This window comes from Thalassophryne amazonica, chromosome 17 (assembly GCF_902500255.1).
Source record: "Thalassophryne amazonica chromosome 17, fThaAma1.1, whole genome shotgun sequence".
Classification (NCBI taxonomy): domain Eukaryota; kingdom Metazoa; phylum Chordata; class Actinopteri; order Batrachoidiformes; family Batrachoididae; genus Thalassophryne; species Thalassophryne amazonica.
The window spans coordinates 28,701,974-28,719,837 of NC_047119.1; positions in this window are offsets into that span (position 1 = coordinate 28,701,974).

The window sequence follows — 17,864 nt, forward strand, 5'->3', positions numbered from 1 at the left end:
GTGCTCTTGCAATGCGGTTAGCATCATTAAATGATCACCTTATGACTCCATAAGCTCTTCTTTGGCATCTCTTGATCTCAAAGTCAACAGTACTGGGACTTAGTATTTAGCACTGTTGCCTCACAGCAAGATGGCCCTGGGTATGCTTCCTACCTAGTCCTATCTGTGTGGCGTTTGCATGTTCTCTCCATGTTTATATGGTTCTCTCTGGAGAGTTGATATAGAAAATGAATGAATATCAACGTGGCCTTGCACCAGACCCTGTCCAGAGTGTTCCCCGCCTCTCACCCAATGACCACTGGGATTGTCTCCAGCTTCCCTCTGACCTTTAACTGGAATAAGGAGGTATAGAAAATGAATGAATGATCTTAAAATCCAAGGGTTCAGAGACAGGAATGTCTTGGCACAGCTACAGTAAGTGAATCCTTCAAGAAGTTCTACACTCTCTCCACAAACATACACTTCTGATGACTGAGTGAGGGAGGTCACCAAACTCTACATCTTAATCTTGATCCATGGATCTCAAACCTAGACCCTCTGACTTCTCCAGTTTCTAAAGTGCCACAATTGATTGAATCAACTGATCCCACAAAGTTCACAGCATCACCTGGAAAGTCCAGGTCAGTAGAACCTTTCTCCTGTAAAACTTCATAAAGCACATATTTTGCTTACATTGTAATGTCATGATATAATAGGGTTTCCTTTATGATGTAATGCAGCCAGAATATTAGGCTTTGTTTAGTCACACCATGGAACAAGCATAGTAATCCTTGTGATGTCATATGGCTAATGGTTAGGTTTCCCTTGATGGTGTCATAAAGGCAGAAATATTAAGTTTCTTTTATGCAATCAAAGAATATCAGTGTCTTCGTAATGATATAGAGCAAGAATGTTGGGTTTTACTTTTTGATGTCATAAGTGTGTTAGGCCTTTTCCTGTTAGGCAGCATGGCTTTCCTTTCCACTATGACTATACAAGTAGACTGTCGATCATGAGTGGCTCATTCCTGTTAACTAAACAGTCTATGGTTTTTAACCATAGATGTTAACGGAAGATGTTTTGATGTCGATTGGTGAGCAATGATTCCAACCAACCTTTGATCCTGATCATTCATCTTGCTGGTCACTGATTGCTGGTTCTGATCAAAGATTAACAAACAACATGATTATAGTATCTGACACTGAGTTTTAATAAGGCTATGTCGTGGTTTTACTGCCTCTGCAGTCACTTTTTTAAAAACCTGTATATTGCGCTCTCTAGTGGCCAGCTTTAGAAGATGCACCTACAGTATGTTGCAGCCTGTAATTCTTGCGGAATCCAGCAGGTGGTGGTATTGTGGGTAAAATAATTTACATGTTACACATAGGTTTAATCATTCATCCATATAACAGCGTTTTCTTCAATCAAGCGTAGGTTTTTGATCATAAAAAAATTGTAGACAAAGTCACTGACATTGTTAAAAATTGTTATGTTTTTCCATATCTGGCACATTTTACATCTGTTCACCTTCTGGATATTTTCTTTTTTTTCACTCTGTTCTTACAGACATGCTCACTTATGTTTAATCATTCTAAGCCTTCACAGACAATCATACATTTGTGTTTAGACAGAAAACAACAATGCTTTGACAATGGCAATATTTTGTATTTATTATTATTGCACTTTACCCTAGTTGGGAGAAGTTAAATATGGGAAAAGAAAAAAGATTTAAGCCTGCTGGCAGGGATTTACAACACCCGACAGATCTGGAACTAATCCAAATGTTCTAAAAAGACAAATAATAGCCTGCTCAGACTTGTCAAAGACCCGTCACCAACACATAAACAGTGCAGACCTTGCTGCACATTAGAGCAGGGTTTGTCGCCATCTAGCGGGTGATGTGAGCATTTCAGGGCTTCTGTACATTCCTACTTGAAACACACGTTTCATTAAAAAAAAGGGGGGGGGGGAGGTATTTCTAAATCTCAGAAATGCATGATTTTTTGGCAGGCAGAGCTTTGACCTACCTGTATAAATGCATAAAAAATTAGATTTTGAGAGTTTTACGGTTCTTGTATTTTTGGATGCAGAAGGTTTTACCCTACAGATGAACAGACGGACTACAATTTCTCTTGACAAGCACATCTTAAGATTGATTTAAAAAACAAACAACATATTGAATTATGTGGACTTGTGGTGATAGTCTGAGTGGATGCAGACGTGTTGGTTGAGGATCTGCATCATTAAAATCCAACAGAGATGTGAACAAGCTGCAGTTTAAATGAGTCATTAAAATCGTCTGTGAATCAGACTTCACTAAATATCTAATTCCTCTTTCATCCCCTCAGCTGGCCTAAAACCACCTAATTCCAGATCTGGGAAGATCAGTGACATGAGAATTATGACCTGCTGGGAGTTTTGTGGAAACACGTGCAGACTCGCTAACAGATGTTTCAATTAAAATAGTAGAAAATGTGACTGAAAACCACTTCTTTAAATAGCTTTTTTTCTCTGGATGTTCTGTCAGTGGATGTAAAAATTTAATCTATGATGTCATAAGGCAAGACTGGTAGATGTTAGATCTAAAAGGAAAATGTATCTTACACAATAAAGTACAGACGAAAGGAAAATGTTTGATGATGTCATAAGACTTGAAAGTTAAAGAGATCAAGGTTAAAGCTATCTGAAAATGACAAAGAATGAGATGCAAGGAACAATTTGTCACATCACAAAGTAAGGTTTAGTTCTCCTTTGATCTACGCACACACAAACATAATAAATAAAGCTATTATGATGTCATACAGCAAAACTGTTAGAAGAGAGATGAAATAAACCCTTACACAAAAGTAAACATAATAAAGAAAAGGAAAACCTGTTATGATGTCATATGGCAAAATTGCTAGATGAGAGATGAAACAAACCCTTACAAAAAAGGACAGATAAAAAGGAAAACATCTGATCATTATTGCAGTAGAGATCCAAAGAAAATCTCAACCTCTCTCAAAATGATGATGAAGATAAAAACAAATATTTTGATGATGGCATGAGGTCAGATTCTTTCTTTATGCCTGTTACTGGGAAGAGACAATGCAAAAGCTACCAAAGAACAATATAAATGGGACATTGTAGTATTTTGGTGATGTCATAAAGAAATTCAGAAAATAGTAGCAAACAGACCAAAGGAAAATGTTTCTCAAGTTGTTAAAGATATTTTGAGATGGATCCTGAACATCAAATTAATTGAAATTCAAGATTACTCACATCACTGGAGATAAAGGCCTAAATGTTATCTCTCAATAGTAAGGAAATAACAACAAAAAAATTATATAACATCTGAGCTGCAGCAAAGCTCACACTTTTACATTTCAGACTCAACCAGGATAAAGATCTAGATGAAGGATTTTAATTTAATATCTGAGTTTGAGTAGGAATGGACTAAGAATGATTTCAAGCTTTTCATGTGAAACTTTGCTAATTCAGTGTTCTGACCCCAGGATCAAAGGACTAAAAACAATGTCAAATGGAAATATGGTGACATGGGCTCATGTTAAAAGGCAATAATCTTTATTTTAATTCTTGGGACATCAATCCTGGTCCTGTTGTGCATGGCATGACCAGGGTAAATTCATAATTGGGATTTGGCTGTTCAAGTGGAACTGTTAAATGTGTTTTTCACTGCTCAGCTACAACACTCCAGGCTTATCTAGCCTCAAGGACAAATTGCCCACTGTTTGCCTCCAGAGGAATTTATTCAGGCCTTGGTGAGATTATTCGGCTCCATTCTTATCTCAACCCACAAAGACAATAAACTCACAGACTTACACATGGACTGAAACATGCTCCAGCTTTTCCCTTTCACCTCCCTTCCTGCCCCCCCTGCGGCAAGCCCCCGTTCTTCCCAAGCTGGCAGGTGGCGCGACTCCAGTTGCAGCAGCTACCACACACTCACATCGCCTCAATTTGGAAAACGGACTGTTTCAATTTTGATGTGTGCCATTATTATGGTAAACAAGTAATAATTATTGATTAATTGCTGTTTGTCTGTGGAATGTGAGTGTGGCAATCTCATTGTTGTAATGACAATGATAATAAAGCTATCCATCCATCCATGCATCCAGGGGCGGTCCTGAAGGCGGGCCGACCGGGCAGCCGCCCGGGGCGACATCGCGCGGGGGGGGGGGGGGGCACGACTGTGCGGAAAAAAAAGTAAAAAAAAAACGGGGTGGGGGGGTTGTCCTGACGGGGGGGGTTCGTGGTTTCATTACGTTACGGCAGAGCGGCGCCCCCACCTTCCCGTCCTATGGCGGCTTTCCGCTCACTCATTCCCGCAGCTTCACAGTGCTATAAACAGCAGTGAAGCAAAGACTGCAGCGAAACGAGACGAGTCATTGGATAAATGCTGGGCTTTGTCCCGCCCATTGGACACTCAGCGTGTCTGGGGGTCTATGGGGCAGTGGGCTGGCCTCGGCTGGCCCGGGACGCTCAGCTTCTGCATGATGATTGGATGATCTGTCTGAGGCTGAATCCCTTTTTGATTGACAGCGAAATGAGCGAATCAGCGATCTTTTGGTGTAAACATCCGTGGGAGCATTTTCATTCTTTTCTGAGTTGAACCGGAGACTTTCCTAATCCTCTTAGTGGCATTTTCTTTGTTAAAAACGACTAGCAACAAATCGAGCTTCTATTTCTGGTGTTTGTTTTTTTTTGTAGCTGCTTGTGTTTGGAGACTGACTTCTATCACTCTTTCTGACTTCTATTGCAGTTTCTGTCCCTACCGAGCAGCGGGTGGCTCTAGCTTGCAGCATAGTCTGTGAGTAGAGTGTAGTAGTCATGGTCTGCCAGTGAAAGGCAGCAATGCGCTGACTGGCACGCAGCCTGCCGGAAATCCAGAAGAAGAAGAAGAAGAAGAAGACGACGAAGAGCAGCGGGTGCTGCTGAGCTCCTTCACCATCACAAAGCACTCACAGGCGGACAAACGTCACACTAGCCTTGCGCCAGTCCCAGCTAGCGAGCTAGCTAGGTAGCAATGGCAGACAATTTGAATGTTGTGGACCGGATTTTGGCGAAGCCATTTGATAGTCTTCCTTACGAAGAAGCCATGGCTGCTGTCATGGCTTCAGCTCTCAATGGTTTGCAGGCCAAAGTTAAAGCAATAGCCCCAGTGCAATGTTTGTGCATTGCTATGCACACAGACTGAATCTGGTTCTGTCTCAGGGGGCTAAATGCTTATCTGAGTGCAGAATATTTTTTGCATCACTCTCTGGGTTTGCCACATTTTTCTCAAAATCCACAAAGAGGATGTCTCAAGGTTGCCCAGCAGTGCTCCTACTCGATGGAATTTCACATCACGGATAGTGAGCACTGTGGCAAACAATTATGATGCCCTCCTGCAAACATCTGAGATGATCATTGCAGATGAGTCCATGGATGATGACACATTAGACTGTGCCAATTTCTTTGTTTGTTATTGCAGTAGTCATTAAAACTGGAAATTTGTTCTTGAAAATAGCTGTTGTGAGTTAATTTGTGGGTTTGCGGGTGTTCAGGATGAAGTTAGTGTTTTCATGGGTGGTGGGGCGGAGGTGGTGGCCACGTTAGTGTGCGCGGGGGGGGGGGGGGGCACGCAGGGGGTTTCGCCCGGAGAGTAAATCACTCTAGGACCGCCACTGCATGCATCCATCCATTTCCAACTTTCTTTGCTTCACCCACTGCTAATTAATTCAGGTGTTCTCAGCCAATCAAGAGCTAAGAAACACCGGGATTAACTAACCAGCTGTGGGTGCAGCAGGAGCATGTAGACATGATGTTGACCAGGTGACCTCCAGGAGCAGGGTTGGTGAATCCTGCTGTGATTTTGAAATGTGGTCACGATGGTTTATTTTCTCTTGTCTTTCCTCCTTCACCCAGTTTCTGCAGCCGCGGGATAAGAGGGTTGTGACAGTAATGATGACAGGGTGACTGTGTGAGGGAGGATTACAATTCACAGAGGACAGAAGCTAAAGTAATTCTGTGCAGCCTGCGGTGTGCGTCAAACTCTCCATCATGCTGAAGACTAAAACAAATATTTTGTAAGAAATCATTGTCTTGAAACCCTACATTTATTGCAAATACAACTCTGGGAACACTGACCGCACTGCAGTGGTTATAGCGCATTTTGTTCTAACAATAATGCACATAGTTTGCATTGTAAACATTATTAACTTAATATTATAAAACTTTTCTCATCACAGTACACAAAACTAGAAGGACAATCAGTTTGGAAGACACCTCCTCCAAGGTACCACATTCCCCCTTTAATTTAACACCAAAACCAAATTAATCCGAAATTTGTTTCTGATTGCCAACCTGCAACCCTGGTCCTTGCTCCTGATCGCTCTTCTTTGATCCTGATTGATGCTCTTTGCTCCTTTGTTTTTACTTGTTTGTTCTGGACCTGATCGTGATTGTTGAGATGTGAACCTGAATACTGACACTGGCAATAATTGCTGAAGTTTGATCTTTGTTGCTGAGCTTTGGTCTTGATTAATGGTCCTTGATCCCGATCACTCATCTTTCATCCTGACATTTGATTCTGATCACTGAACTTTGAACCTGAACATTAACTTTGACAGTAATTACTGAAGTGTTATCTCATTCTTGGTCTTTGGTCCTTATTACTCATCTTTAATTCTGATCTTTGATCTCATTACCCTGACTCACGCCCTATGACTACTGAGATAGGCTCCAGCCCCCCTTGACCCTTAATTTCAGTAAGCGGGTACACAAAATGAGTGAATGAAGAATGAATGATGTGATTGCTGAGCTACAAACCTGAATATTGACCTTTTGACAGTGATTTCTGAGCTGTCATGATTTCTTAGCTTTGATCTTGATTGCTGAGCTTTGATCTTGAGTGATGGATTTTTATCCTGATCACTTGTCTTTCCAGATCACTCATCTTTGATTGGTCATGATATCTTAGCTTTGACCTTGAGTGATGGACTTTAATCCTGATCACTCATCTTTGATCCACATCACTAATCTTAGATTGGTCATGATTTCTTAGCTTTGATCTTTATCGCTGAGCTTTGATCTTGAGTGATGGACTTTGATCCTGATCACTCATCTTTGATCCAGATCACTCATCTTTGATTGTATTCCTGACATTTGATCCTGAGTGCTGAACAATGATCCTTCTTGATGATTGCTTTGATCATCTAATCGGGATCACAGGACTCTTTTTCAGAGTTATGCTTTAAGGATCAAAAGAAACAACTGCCCCTTGATCTGCATCTGCACCAAAAATGTGATGGGTTCTTCCTTGGCCTATGTTCCACGCCTCCACCATGTTTCATCAATAATAGTTCATTTGTTTTTATATATTGTAATCCTGGTAATGCAAAACACAGCAGACATAACAAATTTGCATGCCTGTAGGTGGTGATGCACATCATTATCTGATCTATGCACGTGGATTTGTGCACAGTTATAGTGAGAGTGTTGTCCTGCATTGCCACACGTCTTCTTGCATTTGCAAAATTATGGAAAAGGGAGCAATCATGTAAATCATCCAGATGCTCCTGATTACCTCCTGACACAAGCAAATGTCTTTGTAATCAATCTTTAAGTCATCTAAACCTTTTTTACAATGTTCTTTTAGATGCTGGAGGGCTGACCTACATTTGTGCCACTGCGGGAGCACCCCCCCCCCAGCTCATTGATATGCCCGATTATCAGAGGCATCGCTGAATTGACTGTCATTTCCAGCTGCAGTGCCACTGATGTATTTCGTTTCCTCTCTGGGTGAGGTTGGCGTGATTAAACACTCGTTACAGTGACACTTGTCTAGGAAGAACTAGATTATAGCACCCTGCTTTGTTTCTGTGTGTATGTATGTATGTGTGTGTGTGTGTATTTTTGCAACATTACATTATTTATCAAATGCCTGGGGGTTGATATATTATGGGTTCAGAAATAGTGGTCCTGATGCTGCTGTTCCTGCAGCTGCCAAAGGGGTGCAGTAGGACTGTGAAGCTGATAGTCAGCTGTTGCTTTTGATTTGCAGTCTGGCGGATGCTCCTCTCAAACTAACTGGATCTCATCCAGAAACAGGATTCACACAGACCTCAGCGCCACTTGGCTGCAAATTGAACTCTGCAATTAACCCGTGTTCAGATCATCTCTGAACACATGAAAATGAAAGATGACCTTTTAGTCTTTTGAAGCCAAACGGTGACCTTTCTCTGGTATTTCCAGCGTTGTTGCACAGCGTGTGACAGAAATAGGAGCATCATTCAAGGCGCTGTTGGCAGCTGTTACATTTTTTTTCTTTATGCGCTCTTTATAGCTATTTTGTCTCTGTGTTAAATTGAATTAGCGTCAGCTCCACACGCCAGCCTGCACACAGTGGTGGTTGGGCAGTGCAGGGGTTTAATTACGATGGAAATTTGCACCGACTGCAGAAAAAGTGATGGGAAATGCCCAGCCGTGCACGGACGATATGTGGGCATTTCACTGCAATTAATAGAGCACCATGCACGGTGTAATGTGAGATACTTATTTGGTGTTTGCAGCTTGGATGTTTGTCTGCAAACACTGTAGTGAGTCTACTGTGCAGCCTGTGTTCATCCCCCAGTGTGAGATAATATACAGCAATAATTACATTCACCTCTACCATGACAGACAATTGTCCAGTTACTGCGCGTGTGTGTGTAGCAACAACACAATACAACATTATTTACACATCAGAATGAGCTGTGTGTGGGTGTTCTGCAGACTCCAATGTGGTTCAGATGGTTTTATGTTAGTCTGTAGGGGTGTATCTGTTTTTATATCATACGACTGTGTGCACAGTATGTGATATTATGATGTCCTGTTTATACAGTGACCTCCAAAAGTATTCAGCCCCTTGGTATTTCACACATTTTAACTTGTTTATGCCCTTTCAAATACAAAAAGTAAATCAGGCTTCTCAGTATAAAAATTTCAAAAATGATCTTCCTTAAACTCAAACTCAAAGCAAATCTCTACAACTTGATGTAAATAAATTAAAAATATAAAAGCCAAGATAATGGGTTGCATAATTAAGTACAAAAAGTAGTACTTTTTGTATCTGAAATGGCATGAATAAATTAAAATGTGTGAAATATCAAGGGCTGAATACTTTTAGAGGACACTGTAGCTCTTTAGATTTCAGAATTGTTAGATGTACATATTGAAGGAAATTAAGTAATTTGTCTTGTGAACATGACAACTACTAACGACACATAGGAGACACTTGATACTTGCACTATAGGTACTCTCTGGGGAGTAGATGAGCTGATTAGATTTTGGGATTGTTCGATGCATTTATTTGCATATTCATTCATTCATTCATCTTCTACCGCTTAGTCCAATTAAGGGTCGCGGGGGACTGGAGCCTATCCCAGCGGTCATAGAGCGCGAGGCGGGGTACACCCAGGACAGGACGCCAGTCTGTCGCAGAGCCACAAATAGACAAACACAGACACACCCACACACACACCTACGGACAATTTTAAAGAGTCTGTCTTTGGAGTCGCATGTCTTTGGATTTGGGAGGAAACCCACGCAAACACGTGGAGAACATGCAAACTCCACACAGAAAGGCCACAGGAATTGAACCCACGACCTTCTCTCTGTGAGGCAACAGTGCTAACCACTAAGTCACCGTGCTGAAGCCACCATGCTGCCCATATTTGCATATTAATGAAAATAAATAGATTTTTTTATTGTGACCATAGCAACTATTAACAAAACATAATACACCCTTGATGCTTTCACTGCACCTACCCTCTGGGTAGTTGGTGAACTGATTAGTTTTTAAGATGGTTTATTTCTCTATTTGTGTATTAATGAGAAGTGATTTTATTTTCCTGAACATAACTCATTAACATAATGCAGTAAGCACTTGACACTTACACCATACCTACCCTTAGCAGAGTAGATGAGCTGGTTATTTTTAAAGACTATTTAGTGTACATTTGTGTAAAGAGGGTGGTGGTCAAGTGGTTAATGCACTTGGTTTCAGTGTGGAAGGTTCCCGGTTCAAATCCCACCCCTACCACATTTCTCCATGTAATGTGGAGATATTTAGAGAGACATTTAGTCCATGTAATGTGGCATCCGGCGTAAAACTTGTGCCAATTCAACATGCAGATCCACCTTGGATTTGCTGTGGCGACCCCGAATACAAAACAAAGGAGCAGCCGAAGGGACTTACTAGTGTACATTTGTGCATGAATGACAAGTGATTTTGTTTTTCTGAGCCAGAGAACTCCTTAGCAAAATATAGTTGAACCTGATACCTACACCATAGGTAAATGTCTGGGGAAAAATGAGCTGAAATTTTAAATTGTTTGATGCATATATTTACTGAGAATGAAGAATGAACAACTGTTAACAAAATATAGTAGACACTTGATACTTACACTGTACGTACCCTCTGGGAAGTGAGGTGATTAGATTTTACGGTTGGTGCATGTAATTACATAATGTATTTTTCTGAACTCATTAACATTATATAGTAGGCACTTGATACCTATAGTATAGACACCCCCTGGGAAGTAGATGAGCTCATTAGATTTTAGGATTGGCTGTTATGTATATTTGCATATTCATTAGCATTTTTATCCTGACTAGGATGATTCATTAGCAACGCTTAGTAAACACTTGATACTTACATCATATGTACTCTTTGGGGAGAAGGTGAGCTGATTACATTTTAGGGTTGTTTGGCACGTACTACAACCCCTGGCAATAATTATGGAATCACCGACCTCGGAGGATGGTCATTCAGTTGTTTAATTTTGTAGAAAAAAAGCAGATCACAGACATGACACAAAACTAAAGTCATTTCAAATGGCAACTTTCTGGCTTTAAGAAACACTATAAGAAATCAAGATAAAAAAATTGTGGCAGTCAGTAACGGTTACTTTTTTTAGACCAAGCAGAGGGAAAAAAATATGGAATCATTCAATTCTGAGGAAAAAATTATGGAATCACCCTGTAAATTTTCATCCCCAAAACTAACACCTGCATCAAATCAGATCTGCTCATTAGTCTGCATCTAAAAAGGAGTGATCACACCATGGAGAGCTGTTGCACCAAGTGGACTGACATGAATCATGGCTCCAACACGAGAGATGTCAATTGAAACAAAGGAGAGGATGATCAAACTCTTAAAAGAGGGTAAATCATCACGCAATGTTGCAAAAGATGTTGGTTGTTCACAGTCAGCTGTGTCTAAACTCTGGACCAAATACAAACAACATGGCAAGGTTGTTAAAGGCAAACATACAGGTAGACCAAGGAAGACATCAAAGCGTCAAGACAGAAAACTTAAAGCAATATGTCTCAAAAATCGAAAATGCACAACAAATGAGGAATGAATGGGAGGAAACTGGAGTCAACGTCTGTGACCGAACTGTAAGAAACCGCCTAAAGGAAATGGGATTTACATACAGAAAAGCTAAACGAAAGCCATCATTAACACCTAAACAGAAAAAAACAAGGTTACAATGGGCTAAGGAAAAGCAATCGTGGACTGTGGATGACTGGATGAAAGTCATATTCAGTGATGAATCTCGAATCTGCATTGGGCAAGGTGATAATGCTGGAACTTTTGTTTGGTGCCGTTCCAATGAGATATATAAAGATGACTGCCTGAAGAGAACATGTAAATTTCCACAGTTATTGATGATATGGGGCTGCATGTCAGGTAAAGGCACTGGGGAGATGGCTGTCATTACATCATCAATAAATGCACAAGTTTACGTTGATATTTTGGACACTTTTCTTATCCCATCAATTGAAAGGATGTTTGGGGATGATGAAATCATTTTTCAAGATGATAATGCATCTTGCCATAGAGCAAAAACTGTGAAAACATTCCTTGCAAAAAGACACATAGGGTCAATGTCATGGCCTGCAAATAGTCCGGATCTTAATCCAATTGAAAATCTTTGGTGGAAGTTGAAGAAAATGGTCCATGACAAGGCTCCAACCTGCAAAGCTGATCTGGCAACAGCAATCAGAGAAAGTTGGAGCCAGATTGATGAAGAGTACTGTTTGTCACTCATTAAGTCCATGCCTCAGAGACTGCAAGCTGTTATAAAAGCCAGAGGTGGTGCAACAAAATACTAGTGATGTGTTGGAGTGTTCGTTTGTTTTTCATGATTCCGTAATTTATTCCTCAGAATTGAGTGAGTCCATATTTTTTTTCCCTCTGCTTGGTCTAAAAAAGTAACCATTACTGACTGCCATAATTATTTTTCCTGATTTCTTATAGTGTTTCTTAAAGCCAGAAAGTTGCCATTTGAAATGACTTTAGTTTTGTGTCATGTCTGTGATCTGCTTTTTTTTCTACAAAATTAAACAACTGAATGAACATCCTCCGAGGCCGGTGATTCCATAATTATTGCCAGGGGTTGTGTATACAGGCTTTATTTTCAGAATTCCTTCATATCGAGGTGACACTAACACAACAGCATATACAAGCATGCTAATTAGGACACTGATTTGCATAAATAGATCCAATATAAATCAATGTCAAGAAATACAGTGATATGCTAATTAGCCAGCCTGTCTTCCAATGCTCCAGACTGCTTGATCTCAGAGGTTTCACATTCAGAATGTTTAATATAAAAACGATGGTGTGCCCAAATAATCAGGTTTATAATTTGCATGTGAACAATCACAGATAATAATACGTTATGATAATGGGTACACAAAACACTGCCACAGACCTGTCACCATGCTTCTGTATTATTAACTGATAAATATGACATTTGTAGCAGCCTTCCTGATATATGTCCTTTTCCTTATATGTTATACCATGCACAGATATTATTATACTACTTACAACCTGTGAGGTTTCAAGGAACATTAAGCAATTAAAAAGTGCCTCTATTTATAACCTTTTATCACCCAATTAGTTTGGTAAATGTTTGGAAATATCACAGTCATGTTTGTTTGTCAGACCACACAGTGAGTGAAAAGAGGAACAGATCACCCGGCAGAGGGGATGAGAGCAACCACACGGTTGTACAAGTGAGATTCTTTAAAATAAATGTTTATACACCAAAATATCTGTAGTCAGCTTCTTGGGGGTTCTTGTGCTGTAAGTTAGTTTTATTAATGTCTGTTATAAAAAAGACAGAAAAACGGTGGCTGCAAATGGTTTTTGTTGCTGACTAGAAGGAATAGAACAAACAGTGCAATCAAGCAACCCCCCCCCCCCCACCCCCCACCCTACAAGCAGATTTGTGGTGTAAATTTTTGTTTTCCAACATGCAAAACCATCTTCCTTCTGTATTACATCACCAGAATTTGAAACATGCATATTCAACTTAGATTTCTTTTTATTTCCTCCCTCACTCTAAGTTGATGTTTGCAAATGAACACAGTGGCGGCCGTGATAATAAGAGAAACTAACAAGCTGTTCCAAACCTCCATCATGCAATTTGATCAGATTATTTCTTGATGGTTGATTGGATGCCTGCATGGACTCTCGTCAATTGTTGTTGTGTTCTGTATTGTAAACCTTTTTGGTAGAATGTCCTAAGCAGTGGGTCACCCCTTTGAGTCTGGTCTGCTTGAGATTTCTTCCTCAATATCATTAGAGGGAATTCTCCTTACCACTGTCACCTGTGTGCTTGCTCTAGGGGTTGGTAAGGTTAGACCTTACTTGTGTGAAGCACCTTGATGCACCTTTGTTGTGATTTGGAGATATATAAATGAAATAAATTGAAATAAATTAAACTGAATTCCTGCGACAGTCCCAGGCATGGCCAGCAGGTAGCAGACAGCCATATGTTATATTACATAATCAAACCAAACTTGCTTTTTGTATTGATCATAATTCACCAGATTTTAATCAATTTATCCTCATTATCTGTCCTTTCAGTTTGGGGATGTACAACATGAGAGCATTTGTTCGTTTTTGAGTTATTGTGTTATTGTCCTGGAGGAGGATGGACTCATTCATCTGTATATCCACCTGCAACATTTTACAGGGCACAGACCTCAGCTTTTCCCAAACTTAGGGCATCTTACTGACCTGTTATTGAAGTACAGAGATAAGTAATTTCAGTCAAATGTATACAAATGGAGCAACTAGAAAGTTAAGGTCATTGACAAAATAAAAAAAAAAAATCTTGTTTTTATTTGGATCAAAATTGAACAGTAGAGTTTCTGGTCTTTTTCAGAAAAAGTGTGAAACTACATCAAATTGAATCTTTGGGTTTTTTGAGAAATTAAAGTCCCGAGTAGAGCCCGAGTTTTATTGTCTTTGCCTGTTACCATGGTAACACTTCCGTTTCTGACAGTGTGTTCCTTTAGAGCTTATATAAATTTGTTTTCTTGCCAATAATTTGACAGCAAATAGCACAAGCATTTCTTGAGCACAGATATATAGATATATATTCATTGTGCACAGCGTCCCTTTTATTAAAATCTTCACTTTAATTCATCTGATTGGGCCGTGCCATCGTGCAAAGTGTGGAACGCTGAACCAGCTTGAAAATAAGACAAATGCAATGAACGTATATGAAAAAGCCTCTATGGCGCTGAGGAACATTTACGGTTTATCTCTAATAATGAAGTCCAGCTGAGTTAAGGTGATAAATGAGTGTATGTGCAATACAATAAATCAAGCAGAGTCACACTAATGCAGTAGAAGACAGAGTATGGCACACAAATCTTAAAATTCTGCAAATATCTGGAGCCTGGAGACCAGGGGTTACTGTCACACAGTAAGTCTCCCTCTTTTAGTTAGTTATGGAGAGGAATAAAGTGTTTTGGGGCTAAAGTTAAAGTGTGGTCTGCTTTTTGTCAGCATGTTGAATCAATTTGTTACAAAATCCAACAATAAAACCACAGTATAAACATGGATAATTAATGTAATGGGTACAGTCTCAAGTATAATGTGAACAGTGAAGTGGTTTCTCTTTTCAGCTTGTAGATTAATTCATTTATTTCACTTTTTTGATATATCTGTAGATACATTTGAAGTGAACAGTGAAGTGGTTTCTCTTTTCACCTTGTAGAAATGGAATCAGGCTTTCGACCTATGTGCACATTCTATTTATTGTGCCAAATATTTCACCAGAAGTTCATAATGTGCTTTAATTGAGATCTGCACATCTGACATTTTACAATCTTAACTACAACAAACAAAAGGCATATTTCCTGTACACTCCATCATGAGAAACTGCCAAGAAAAGCGGTATGAATCATTTTCAGTATGAAGCACCCTCATCTGTCATGATTGACATTTTCAGCTCTGGCACTAAAGTCATTCCTTCATATCTCACAGCGACTCCCAGCCACACAGGTGGCTTTGTGTTTCTATTAATCATTTCCGGGTTATTTTTGAAGGAGACAAGTACAGATGTGTGATGAGAGGAAGTTCACATATTAAATTTGTGAATTAAAATAGGCCCAACCGTTATTAATTGTTATTTTTAGTTTCAGGAATGATGATGGATCTGTTAATGCTGCCTAAGTAAGTTTGATTAAACAAAAAAAAATCTCCTTTGGTGGAATATCTGCTGCTGTGGCAGTAAGATGCTTCCAAAGAAATTAAATGCACACACTTCTGTTTGTGCCATATATATTCTGAATGACATTATGGTGAAGGATAATTAAAGATATAGATCCTGCCAGCAGCAGGTCATATAAAATGGAATAAACTAGAAGAAGATTCAGTAAAGTGCATACTGCCACAAGCCTTCAGTCTCCTCTCGTGGTGCACCCCCATCCACAAATATAATTTGACACCCATAGCTACATCGTTATTTGGATCTGGGTCAAACTACACCTGTGGATAGGCAATTACAGGATCCTGAACACTCATCTTCGATCCTAATTACCCACCTTTGTTTCCACCTGTTAATCCTGATTACTCATCTCTGAAGATGTCCATGACCTTTTGTATCAACTGATCCATTTAGTTCCTGATTGCAGACCTTTGTTTCTGGCTGCCGATCTGTGAGCCCAAAGCTGATTTTTCTTTCTGATCACTTACCTTTAATCATGAACTTTGATCCTGATCACCAACCTTTGATCATGTTTGTGAACTTGAATATCAGTTGATCTAGTTAGTGCCTAATTGATGGTCCTGATATTAATCTTTGTTTTTGATTGCTCATCTTTGATCCTGATCACTCATCTTTGGAGATGTTCTTTACCTTTAATATCAATACATCTACTTAGTTTCTGATTGCTGATCTGTGATCCCTATCTTTCTTTCTGATCACTCATCTTCAATCCTAATCACTCCTCTTTGATCACATTCCTGACCTTTGATACTGACCAATATACCTGGGATTCCTATCCAGATGTTTCTTTATGATCATTTATCTTTGATCCTGACATTCGAACATGGTCACTCATCTTTGATCATGTGTCTGGCATTTGATACTAATGGTGACTACTTTGATCCTAATCATTCTTTGAACCAGAAGACTGATCTTTGACACTAACTGTTGATTTATTATCCAAATCACTGACCTTTGATTGGATTGACTCTCTTTTAATTCACCCTTTGATCCTGATATACAATTAATATGTTCTTCTCTGACCCGTGCCTCACTCCACCATTTAATTAATTAAAATCAGTTGTGTATTCCTCCTAACAAACAAACAAACAAACAAACAGATATGAGTGAAAACATTATCTTATTGATGGAGATCATAAAAATAGGGCTGCTTGCACCCAGAGGTCTGATAAAACAAATCTTTAAAAAGTGCAAGTTTCTAAAAGGACAAAGTGCAGACTGATGGTGAAGTTTGGCAGCTGGCTGACATACTGCAGAAACCAATGAAATTCATAAAAGCTTCAAAATCAATTATATTGATTGCTGCACATAAATCAATAAGAAGGACAGAGACAGAGTCACTCTGTGAAAGACAGCAGGTCACTGGATTAGATATCAGTTTTATATCTGATGTAGACGCCCAAACTGCTTTACAGTAACAATGAGCTCTCTATCTCTCTCTCTCTCTCTCTCTCTCTCTCTCTCTCTCTCTCTCTCTCTCTCTCTCTCTCTCTCTCAGCTGCACACTGCACACTAGGACCAATGTGGGGAATTGAACTTATGACCTTGCCTTTTTCTAACTTGTTAAAAAATAAATACTTTGTTTTCAGACGCAAAAAAAAAAAAAAAAAAACACACCAGCGAATGAAACATCAATGAACAGTTGCTTCAGGAAACACTCCAGGATTTTGAAACAGTGAAATTATTACATAAAATGTTTGCTTCAAATGTTTCACAACACTTGAAACACTAAATGAAACACTTTGAAATAAATTAATTGTATGACATCCTAGAATCAATGAATGAATCAATTGCTTTATGAAATGAAGGTTGTGAAACACTGGAATTACTACATGAAACATATGCTTCAGAAAACGATCATCAATTTTGAAACAAATTAAACATCTGCCTCAGAAAATTCACCATTTGGAAACACTTCAAACAACAAACAAAATAACAATGGCTCCAGTAAATGAGTTGTTTATTCATGAATGGAACCAGTCACTTTAAGAAATGACTGAGTGTTGAAACACTGAAATTACTCCATGAAACGTTTGCTTCATAAAAAGATAATCAGTTTCTAAACACTAAATGAAACATCTGTCTCACAAAATGAATCATAACTACAAACCCTATAAACAACAAAGGAATTAATTGCTTCAGAAAATTGAGTGTTTCAATGTGCACAAAAACACAATGCTGGTGTCATTTAAGGGATAGTGAAAAGTTGTTTAAAAAATGACTTTTGAAACACTAGAAGCAATGAAAGATCCAATTGCTTCAAAAATGAGTCAGGATTTCAAAACACTGAAATGTCTACATGAAACATTTGCTTCAGGAAAAGATAAT